Genomic DNA, 11,577 nt, shown 5'->3' with positions numbered 1-11,577 from the left:
GCACGCACCCCCAAAATTGGCTGGGCACCCCTTGGTGCCCGCGAAACTGGAAGTGCCAGCGGAAATGCATTTCCGGTTTCGCCGCTGGCTGGAGACCCCCGACTCGGGAGGCAGCAGCCCCCCGTGCTGTAACGTATTTCAGTCTCTCGTATCCATGCTGCGAGGCTCTGCTCCTGGGCGCTGGCGGCAACGGCACTCGATGGACCGACCGTCTGTCTTGTTCAGGGCGCCACTTCCCACGCGCCCTCTTGGAGAGCGCCGTCCACTCTACTGCACAGCATCTTCCTACATAAAATTAAAGGTTGGATGGAAACACTTTCTGTGAGCTGTTTTCTGGAGAAACGATCCCGCTCTCCCGTCCACGCGACAGATTTGCAGCGCTGTTCCCCTCGACTCACGCTTCGCTCCCCTGCGGCCCTTTCCGTTTCCCCCCCGGGCATGTCTGTCTAGGAGTAAAGCCCGTTTTAGCCCCTCGGATTTGGCACCGTCTGCTTGGGGAGGACGGGGGCAAGGAGTCGCTTTCTCCACAGCGGCGCGGGACGAGCCTGAGGGCTATCCAGCGCTCCTCCATGGTTTTCTATCTGAATCAGGCCTCTAGCTGTCACGGGAGGGGGGTGCAGCGAGGCACCCGACCCCTGGGCATCTGGGGGCCACTGCCTGGCGGGCTTTGCACGCAGGGGCGGCCCCTGGAGACGAGACGAGAGCGACATGGAAATCATAACGGGGGGCATAACGGGGGGGTCAGGGGCGTGGCTAGCGGGCTTTCTCGGCAGCTGCTTGGTGGCGGCACGGCGCGAGGGGCGAGCGGGTTGGGCGAGCGCTAGTCCCCGCCCCGCCCCCCGCGCGGCTGGGTCGGACGGAGCGGAGCCGGGCAGAGCAGAGCAGAACAGAACAGGGCAGAGCGCTCCGCTGCTCGGCGCGAGACGGAGGCGGTGCGAGCGGTAGGTAGGAGCCACCCGCGCCGCGCACGGCCCTCGGGGATCCGGGGGGCGGCTCCGGGCCCGTGGGGCGCCACCGCCCCGCTGCATGTTACCTACGCGGTGCGCTCCTCCCCGGCGACACCTTGCCTGTGTGGCGCACCCCGCGCTGATAAACGTCACCTGTATAGCGCACCCCGCGCTGATAAACGTTACATATGTGGTGCAACCTGCACCACTAAATGTTACCCACGTGGCGCGACCCACTCTAAATGTGACCCATCCATTGCAGTCTTCCCAGGTGACACGTTACCTACTAGCACAACCCGCACCACTAAAAGTTACCTGTATGGTGCAACCCGCGCTGCTCAATGTTACCTATATGGTGTGTCCTGCGCCGCTACGTGTCACCTATGCGGTGCAGTCCTGCCGGGTGACGCGCTACCTATATAGTGCAACCTGTATTATTAATTACCGCTAAACATTACCGATGGGGTGCGACCCGCCCTGGCTGCACGTTACCTATATTCTATAGATCAGCGGTTCTCAACCTTTTTTGTACTAGGCCCCATTCATAAATGTTGACGGCCAGTGCTGACCCAGTGCCCCCCCACTCCCAACCTGTTGCCCTCTGCCCCCAAGCCTCCCCGGGGGGGCGGGGCCAGGGGAAAAGCCACAGTTTCCCGCATTTTTCTCCCTTAAAGTTTGTTTGTGGCCCTTCATACATTCTTGCAACCCACTTTTGTGTCGCGACCCATGGGTTGAGAAACACTGGCATAGATGACTAGTGAAGTAAGCAATAAATGTAGGCTGGCCACATGTGTGACATTTCTCCCACCATCAGGACTAGCCCCACTCTTGGACGAGCCACCCAGTCATGGTCCTGCTTTGAGCATGGGCTGGACTAGATGTGACCCCCGGAGGTCCCTTCCCACCCTCGTTGTCTATGATTCTGCAACCTTTGGGATCCAGTTGTCGCAGCTCGAGGGGCTCTTTCTATTCAGTTTTCATCTGAAGGTGCCGCAGGGCCCCCAGTGGGCTTTTGATCTGTGCCTGTAGACACTGAAGCGCTTTGCTCAGGTGGTTTGCTTGGTAGGGGTCCAGGGCAATCAGGGAGCATCATCCTGTCAACAGGCAGCAGGACGGCCTCACTGCTTCAGCCATGGTCACCAGCATCAAGAAGCAATCGTTTTGCATCATCCTCCACGTGCCAAGGTCCAGGACTGTGGCGCGGATGAGAAATGCAGAGCGAGCTGGAAGTTACTCTTTCTTTTTGGGACAGATGGGGAGTAAGGGCCCTGCCACATGGATAGAAGTCAGCTTGAGAGTTGTTACACATTTTCAAGCACTAACTTTGGTTGGCTCTTGTTAGAGTTGGGATAGTCATTTTTTACGGCAAGATGATTATTTTGCATGTGTGGCCAGTCTAAAGTTATTGTGTCATTAACCAGTTAGTGGTGTGATAATTGCTATGCACATGTGGCCAGTCTACATTTATTGCACAATTAACCAAATACATGTAACATGTAGCAAAGACCTTAATGGAAGGATAGCCCTCTTTATTGCCAGTTTCTCCTGCTAGTTTCATGAGCGTGTAAGAACGGGGGCTTCGGACTTACCTTCTCCCCAGGGCAAGGTGTCATGGGCTCAACTCTTCTATCTGTTGCTTGCCAAACACTGCAGGGTAAAATCAGGTCCTGGGTTTGAGTTTGGCCTCGCGTATAATGGATGGTTATATTGGTAACATGGGATGGCACTTGCACTTTCCTTGTAAATGTCTGTGAATTTTTATATGTTTAATGACTCAAGTCTTTTATTTCCAAATGTAATGAAATGCAGTGAAAACAGGATTGCTTGGCTATCATTCAGTGAGGCTGTCTTACATTTCCCTTTCTTATTATTCATTAAACTTTGTTTTTCACTGTCTGCATTCAGTTTTAAAAGACCAAAGTGATCAATTGGTCCTGGTCCCACAAAGTGATGCATGGATCCTGCCTCCAGGTAGAATCTCACTGGCATCAGTGTTTTGTTAGGCTCAGGTGGTTAATACTACATTTGTTGCTGTGGCATTTGAATATCTTCTTCAAGTTCATTAAGCAATGTGAATAGCATCTGTCATGCGGTATTGGTATTTGTGGCTTCTCCAATTTCTTTCCTGGTAGCAGGAAGGGAGGGGAAGTGCAAATCCCTTTTATTTACCCCATAACTGCCACTTGTTTGCTTTTGCTTTTGAACGATAACTTGATCTCTGAGTTGTGAGTTGAGTGGCCTCCATGGTACCTAGGGGGTTTTCTTTTTTCTTATTAATATTGCCAAAAGAGGGTACAGCCATAGCTCTTGAAGGTGCTATATAGATTATATTGGTGTTTAGGCTCTAGCAGTCTATTCCCAGTTTCAGCTGTGGTTTAATTCTCTCTGCTTACATAAAATTTTAACTAGAGTCAGGAAATGTTGCCTTACTAAGGACTGGGATGTTGGTGTCTCATAGAAGCATAAATCAACGCTGAAAACCTTTCCTTGAAGTCTGCTGAGGTCAGTGTGAATTGCAGAATTAGGCCATCAGTGAGCACTTTGGAATATCTCACCTATTTGTTCTGATCTTGTTTCCACTGAAGTCAATGGAAAAAAACTGCCTGTGGCTACAGCAGGCAGAGAAATGAGCTCTTTTCTTTTTGGCCATTCCTTCTAAAAGAAAGATTGAAACTTATGTTTTGCCTTATTTTTTATTTGTTTTTATTTTCTATGGATGTACTGTTCCCAGAAGGTTTGCATCTAGTTAGGATTATTTAGTCATTTGTCTTTTTTGTATAGTTAAAGCTTTTTCATTGGTAGCATTTTTTTTGTTATTTTATTTTTAGTAATGTACTTTGTTATGGCTGGCAGGACTAGTCCAAAGAAAAGAGGAAAACTCCCTAGCAATTGCAAGAGATCTTTCCCTGCATCTTGAGGATGGCCCTGAATTATCTTTCAGAAACCATGAGACAGTTAATCTCCTTACAAGCAGATTTTTTTTCTGAATTGTTAAAGGTACTTTTTAGTATGAATAGCTATATTATAGACCATAAAGCAGGATAGATATGCACCTTTATATAGTAACTCAGGGATGCTTAACCCCTGGTTGGTGGGCCAAATGCAGCCCCTGGTGCCATGGGGCTTTTCTGCACTTTAAGCAGATGGGATGCAAACTGGTTTAACATAGTTCAGTTCAGTATGGAGCAGAGCATCAGGCTGAACATACAGGGTTGCAATAGCAAGAAAACTCAGTGTATAGGACAGTGCATTTTCAACATCTTTAAATGAAAGGCACCCTTTGTTAGACTCAAGGTGTGCCTCTCAGAAAATGCTACCTCTTAGCTTTCACTTAATTTGTGACCACAGAAAAACAATAGGCCAATTCTTTTGTTGCAGAGAACTCAGGAAGACCACAATAAGTCAGAATATTTTAGGCACTATGGATTCTTATTTGAAATCTCTGAATTTATCTTGTGAATTGTATAGGTGTTTGGAAAGACTAAAAAGGAAGTTATAGCAGCCCAGGGTGCCGCAACACCCTCGTTGAGAGTCACTGATGTAAGGGCTCCTACAGATGTGCAGTGAGGCTGCTTTGATGTGCTGTAAATCCAGCTTTGATGGATTTGATGTGCTGTAAATGTGCTGCTTTAATGTGCTGTAATTTGGCGCAGACTTGATTAATGGAGTCTGCTGGAGCATGGACACTAACATGCTCCAGCAGTCTCCAGCGTCATGTGTATCAGCGTTCCCATGCTAAAAAATGGTGGCAGGGAGCTTTAAACTAAACTCATTTGATGAGCTTTAGTTCAAAGGGCCCTGCTACCATTTTTCAGGGTGGGGATGCTGGTACACATGACGCTTGGCACTTTTAATTGCCATGGCTCGCTAATTAAAGTGCCCCCGCCTTACCCCGCCTCCTGGAGCACGTCTGTAAATGCCCTAAGATATCCAAGGGCAGTGACCACTGTTGCAGTCATTTGACTGAAGGAGTAGTGACAGGTGCCCTTCAAGGGGATTTTACTACTATCCCTTTGGCAACACAATCTCTGCGCATGATTTCTCTGGCTTCATGCAGGTTTGTAGTAGTCAGTTGGGTTTGTGTTGTGTTTTTAAAGCCCAGAATTAAAACTAGGTGAAACTCAAAAGTGATGCATAGGGGGTACAAGTTACTTGTGAGTATGTTTGCTTAAAGAAGATTAACTTCCATACAAGGGTTCCGGGAGAAGGTGCAGATTGCATGAGTTTAGAGAAGTTAAGCCACATTCAAAGACAATCCTGAGAGCAATCCTGCAAGGGGGTTTGTTAGTGCAAAAACTATGACCCAGGGGTCACGTCTATATGAGATGCTTTACTGAACATTAGACTAATCTAATGCACAGTAAAATTGTTACCGTCTGCACATGTGCAGGACTTACTGTGCATTAAATTAGTCTAATGTGCCTTTTGCTACTACCAACACGTACAGGAGCTAGATAAATGGCGCATTATTTAACGCACCGTAGTAAATGCTGACTGGAAGCAATTTGCGGGGGGCAGCAGGGGACCTATGCCCTGATGCAGGGGGAGCTGTTTGGGCTTCAGGGGAGCCGTCTTCTCACATGGCCAGGAAGACAGCTGTCCCTGCAGCCAGCACAGCTCTCCCAACCTGGTAGAGATTGGGACCAGCCCCTGGGAGAGCCTGGAGCTCCCCCTGGCTGTTGTAGGGGGGCAGAGCAGAGCAGGAGCAGCCCTGGACTGGGCTGCTCCTGTCAGGTGCAATTTGCTCCTAATGGGGATGCATATGTAGACGTGCACCCAGGAATGTATGAAGAAGCCTGAATTTTCTGTGCAGCAAGTGTATTAATTGCATGTGTAGATGCACCCAGGGAAGATCTTATTAATGTCAGTAGGATTCGAGCATAAGAGCTGGCAGATTCCATTAGAAGATCCCAACCTGGTTGGATCACTTGTATCTAAGATCTTATTTTTATAAAACTTATTTCTACAGAAAAAAAATAATTTCAGTCATATTTGGTATGTACCAAAGCTTACTACATTTTGGACCAAATATGAATTCAGTACTCTTAAAAATACATGTGTGATTCTTGCTTACTGAGTTGACTACGTAATAAGAGGCTTAAAGTGCAAGTAAACTAATCGTCTCAGAAACAATATAAAAAATAAGGTTGGTCATTATCTAGATTTTGCTGATAAATCTATTGAAAAATAACCACTGCAGTGATATATACGGTTTTGATTCACTCTTGTGGCCTTTGAGACTATCAGTACTCTTATAACATTTTGAAATGTTTTGATAGTATTTTAGCAGTGGCTGCGTGAGATGATGATTGACTTAATGGTAAATAAATGTTAAATTTAAAACCATGGTTTTTGACAACAGCAAAAATGCTTTAGTTAGGTACATAGATTCATAGATTCATAGATGTTAGGGTTGGAAGGAACCTCAATAGATCATCGAGTCCAACCTCCTGCATAGGCAGGAAAATTGTTGTATTGTTATGTATTGTTATTGTTAAATTAAGTTATATTGTTATACACTGTTATATGTATATTGTATATATGTATGTATAATGGTGTGGATGTTTATGTAACACACTAAGGGGCACACACTGGCGGGGTGGGGGACAGCGGGTCAGGAGTGAGGGGCACTAGGTCAGGACTGGCCATTGATGTTAACAAATGGGTCCTGATACAAAAAATTGAGAACCACTGATCTAGAAGAACCAGAGAAGGTGCAGAGAAGGGCGACGAGGACAAGGAGCACTATGGAGGGGCTCCCACGTGAGGAGAGACCAGAGAGGCCAGGCCTGCTCAGTTTAGAAGAGAGACACTTGTGCGGGGCACGAGAAGGATTTACAAAATGGTCAATGCGAAAAAGAAAGTCAATAGGGATTTCTTATGGGCTTTCTGTCACACGACAAGAAAGGGTCACAAAATGAAACTAGTAGGTAGCAAGTTTAAAAGGAACAAAAGGTGTAGGAACCAAAGGGCAGTGTAGGGCACAAGTGACCCTGACCTTAGTTAAGGTCATTTATGTGCCAGTGAAGGGCATGTAAGTGACCCTGGCCTCAGGTCACTTATGTTGGTTGAACTTTTGAACTGTGATCCACATGCTTGTTGTGCCCATGCTCATCTGGAGCTGTGTATATGATGGGAAATGCTCCAAGATAAAAATCGCCCACACTTCAGAGAGATGGCCTGGTGCTGGGTGCACCTGCGCACGTCCTGTGGAAGGGATTTGAGTGCCATGTGCCTGGATGCAGGATCAGCTGTGTGAGTGATTGAGGGGTGACAATGTGTAAGTGATATAAAAGGGGCTGATTTGAGGATAGGTTAGTCCCTGCCTGAGTGAATGAGGGCGAAAGGAACAGATCGGAGGAGAGGTCTATCCCTGCTTGGGTGCGTGAGTATGCAAGCTGCAGTTGTGTTCGGTTGTGTGTAGTCTACTGCAAATTGGAGTGAGCGTGCAGTGGGGCAGGTGACTGGTGGCTGAGTGAGGGCAGGTGTACTGCCAACACCTTGGGCTTTGTGTGTGTAAGAGAGGGTCAGAGCCAGGGTGGCTAATATCCCTCTCTTCGCGTGCAGGTGGAGCTGAGCGCTGTAGTAAGGGCACGTGAGTTGCTATTGCAGCACGAGCGAGCTGCTGATGAGAGCTTGTATTGCTCTCTGGCACCTCCTATTCAAATATTCCCGCCAGTGGCTCTGCAATGATGTCGGCCAGTGCCTTCAGTACCCTCGGATGGAGCTCATCCGGGCCTGCCGACTTAAAGGCATCCAGTTCTTCCAAGTAACTCTGCACCATCTCAGGGTCTACGCATGGAAGTCTGGTGCCTTGCTGCTGCCTTTCTACAACCCCAGTGAGAGACTTGTCGTGCCCCTCACTTAGGAACATTGAGGCAAAGAACTCGTTGAGGAGTTCAGCCTTGTCCCCCCTGTCTGTTACCAATTGTTTCTGCCCGTTTAGCAGGGGTCCTATTCCTCCCTGGGCCTTCCTTTTACTCCCTATATATCTAAAAAACCAGTTCTTGTTGTCCTTTACTTGGGATGCCATCCTCAGCTCCATGGTAGCTTTGGCCCGTCTAACTGCCTCCCTACAAGCACAAGCAGAGGAGGTATATTCGTCTTTGGTGATCTCTCCCTGTTTCCACGTAGTCCAATACCAAGATGTCAGTGTTGCAAAGCTTGGCTGAAAAGGTATGGCTTGAGTCAGTAAATCTTTTATTGGTTATATGCAACCAACAAATTCAAATTTGGAGCAGTGCTAACAAGCCAAATTGTATATGCAAATATGTGTATTCTGATTGGCTCATAGGCAAGAAGATTGTACTGGACTTAATAGTCACCAGCTGGATCACATACATGAATCCCTTTTTTCTGAGGACTTTTAGTATCTAGCACAGACCCAGTTCTTAATGTTGTACAGTATACCGTCAAATACTTTGCTGCCCCGCAGGCAATCATTCAGGATGTCCTTGTGTTTATGTGAAGATTACTGTGAGTGCACTGCAGTTCCTATCCAGTCCTGGACCAAAGATACAGTTGGCCCTCTGTCAAATGGCAGAGGCTATCTAGGGTCTTGCAGTAGTACTTTCCAGTGGCAAATAGATTAGTTATGTGAAATCTGGCTATGTTTTAAGCAGAAGTTTAAAGTCTAAGTAGGATTAGAGAGTGGTGCTGTAGCCACGATGGTCCAGGGAATATGCGAGAAGCAAAGGGGTTTTTTTTGGTATTATCTTTTATGGGAGCATCTTTATAGCTGTGAGACATGTTAGACAAGCTTTCAGGGATGAGGTGCCTTTCCTCAGGTCTGAACAAAAAGAAGACACAGCCTAACCTAAATATAAGATGGAACAGGACAGTCCAACTCTAGTGCGGCTAGGGCAGGGGTGGGCAAAATGCAGCCCAACAGGCCATTCTATCTGGCCTGCAGGGCCCCTACACAATTTAGAAAATTAATATTTATCTGCCCCTGGCTGCCTGTCATGTGGCCTTTGGCTTGCCAAAACTCAGTAAGCGGCCCTCCGTCTGAAATAATTGCCCACGCCTGAACTAGGGGACTGCGGACAGTGCCGGCATGCTGCCCTATGGGCCACATGCTGCAGTGGTGGTCCACCTGGCATCCTGCCGGCTGTGCAGGCTGTGCCAGTTGTATTTGGCCCTCCCGTTGTGTGGGTTGTGTTGGTGATGCATGGCTTCCTGCTGTCTGGGCTGCATACTAGGGGTGTACAAAACGGGCTGTATTCAATTTGGATGTGGCCCGAATAGGGGATAGTGATTTGATTAGTTGATTCGGATCACTGTCCCTGATTCGATCCGGCTGAATCCGAATCTGAAGATTCAATGCTGATTCAGAGAATCAGCAATTCAGCCATAGACACAGCTTGAAATGTTTTTTCTACATACCTTGAGGTACCAGGCGTGGCTCATGAACGCCATGATGCTGGGGCGGATGGAATGTCCTACAGGAGCACGGGGGGGGGGGCACCCACATGGTCGGCGGCAAACCCAGAAATGGATTGGAAGTACTTCCAGTCCACTTCCGGGTCTGCCGCTGAGCATGCAGGGGGCCCCTCCCGGCTCAGCAGTCGGCTGCGGGGGGCACTTAGGTGGCCCCCCAGACCCAGGAGGCACCAGTCGTCAAGCCGAGGAGGTGCAGGGGGCCCCCCAGTGCACTCCCCAGCAGACACGGAAGTGGACTGTAAGTGCTTCTGGTCCACTTCTGGGTCTGCTGCCGAACGTGCTGGGGGCCCCCTGCACTCCTGTGGGATACTCCACGCACTCCATCATCTCAACATTCACCAGCCTCCTTGTACCTTGACGTATGTAGAAAAAACATTTAAAGCTGTGTCTATGGCCGAATCTTTCCGAATCTCTCTGAATTGATTTGGAGGGTTCTGATTCAATTCAGGGAGATTAAAGGGTCTTCTGATTTGATTCGGATTCAGAGATTTGGCCACTGAATTGGGCTGAATCTCTGCCGAATCGAATCGGGGACCAAAGCTTCGCATAGCCCTACTACATAGGCTGTGGACAGTGGCACATGGATCCCTCTGTGTGGCAGCGAGAGGCAGGTGCTGGGGCCCACAGATGGCATGTTAAGTGCCCGCAGGCCACATGCTGGCTTCTGGCAAGCTGACGGTTGGAAAGCCCTGAGATTTTTGTTTAAATTCGTTATGTAAATGAAAAGAGTCACTATAAATGTGGAAGAGGGCTGTAAAACAGTGGAGTAGTTATCAGATGTAGCTACAAAACAAGTGAAGGGCAGTTGAAATAGATGGTCCATGTAAAAGAGTGGGACCATTCAAAAGGGAAGAGGGTCCTTATTGCCTTTAGAGTACAGAGATGTTTTCAAAGACAACAGGTAAATCTTAATGAGTCACAACACCTGTCTCTATTTAATCCATGTGCTTTAGTGTGTAAGTGTTTAGTTTGCCAGGCACTAAAAGCCATGGCCTAAACATACCCCATGTTACTAAGGATGACTATAAGAGTATTATACAAGAAGACAAAGAGAAAATCATAGACAATTAGGGTTGGAAGGGACCTCAGGAGGTCATCTAGTCAAAGCAGGACCATCCCCAACCAAATCCTTCCAGCCAGGGCTTTGTCAGGCCAACGTGGTACCTGTCTTCATGAAAGGGAGGAATGTGGATCTGGCAAACTATAGGCCCATCAGCCTGACCTCTATCCTGGGGAACATCTTAGAAAAGATTATCAAAGAGGCTATTCTTAACAGACTGGCTGATGGCAACATAATGAGGGATAGCCAGCATGGGTTTGTTGCAGGTAGGTCTTGCTTGACCAATCTTATTTCCTTCTACGACCAGGTGACCTGTCATCTGGACAAGGGAGAAGAGATTGGTGTCATGTATCTTGACTTTAAAAAAGCCTTCAACCTGGTATCCCATGATCACCTCATAGCAAAACTGGCTAACTGCGGCCTCGGCCTCACCAGGATCTGCTGGCTGGGGAATTGGTTCCGTGGTAGGACCCAGAGGGTGGTGGTTGATGGAAGTCAATCGTCGTGGTGCCCTGTGACCAGTGGGGTCCCCCAAGGCTCTGTTCTTGGGTCTATACTATTTAACATCTTCATTAAAGGGTACTGAAGGCACTTGCCGACGTCATTGCACAGCCACTGGCAGGAATATTTGAATGCCCGTGGCACATGGGCCAAGTCCCGGAGGACTGGAAAAGGGCCAGTGTGGTCCCCATTTTCAAGAAGGGGAGGAAGGAGGACCCGGGCAACTATCAGCCAGTCAGTCTCGCCTCTATCCTTGGCAAAGTCTTTGAGAAAATTATCAAGGCTCACATTTGCGAGAGCCCGGCAGGACAAATTATGCTGAGGGGAAACCAGCACAGGTTCGTAGCAGGCAGATCGTGCCTGGCTAATCTAGTATCTTTTTATGACCAGGTTACGAAACGCCTGGACACAGGAGTAGGGGTGGATGTCGTATACTTAGACTTCAGGAAGGCCTTCGATACGGTGTCCCACCCCATACTGGTGAACAAGTTAAGAGTCTGTGACTTGGATGACTACACAGTCCGGTGGGTGGCGAATTGGCTAGACGGTCGCACCCAGAGAGTCGTGGTGGATGGGTCGGCTTCGACCTGGAAGGGTGTGGGCAGTGGGGTCCCGCAGGGCTCGGTC

The 11,577-nt window shown here is 48.3% G+C and overlaps 1 protein-coding gene across 3 annotated transcripts in view; it reads left to right on the top strand.

Annotated features, from left to right (window-relative positions):
• The first annotated feature begins 843 nt into the window (after nucleotides 1-843).
• The window catches only part of RCAN2 (regulator of calcineurin 2), a 182,649-nt gene continuing 171,915 nt past the window's right edge, over nucleotides 844-11,577 (top strand). For 2 of the 3 annotated variants that reach the window (XM_006028215.3, XM_025209596.1), the window contains exon 1: nucleotides 846-941. The gene's annotated coding sequence lies outside the window, so the exon portion shown is untranslated. Of the gene's footprint in view, nucleotides 946-11,577 lie in introns of all 3 variants that reach the window. The other variant, XM_014522083.2, reaches the window with a different exon arrangement.

The sequence above is a fragment of the Alligator sinensis genome, unplaced genomic scaffold (assembly GCF_000455745.1).
Source record: "Alligator sinensis unplaced genomic scaffold, ASM45574v1 scaffold1156_1, whole genome shotgun sequence".
NCBI lineage: Eukaryota > Metazoa > Chordata > Crocodylia > Alligatoridae > Alligator > Alligator sinensis.
Note: the sequence above shows the minus strand (reverse complement) of the source record. Positions and strands in the feature narration are given on the sequence as shown.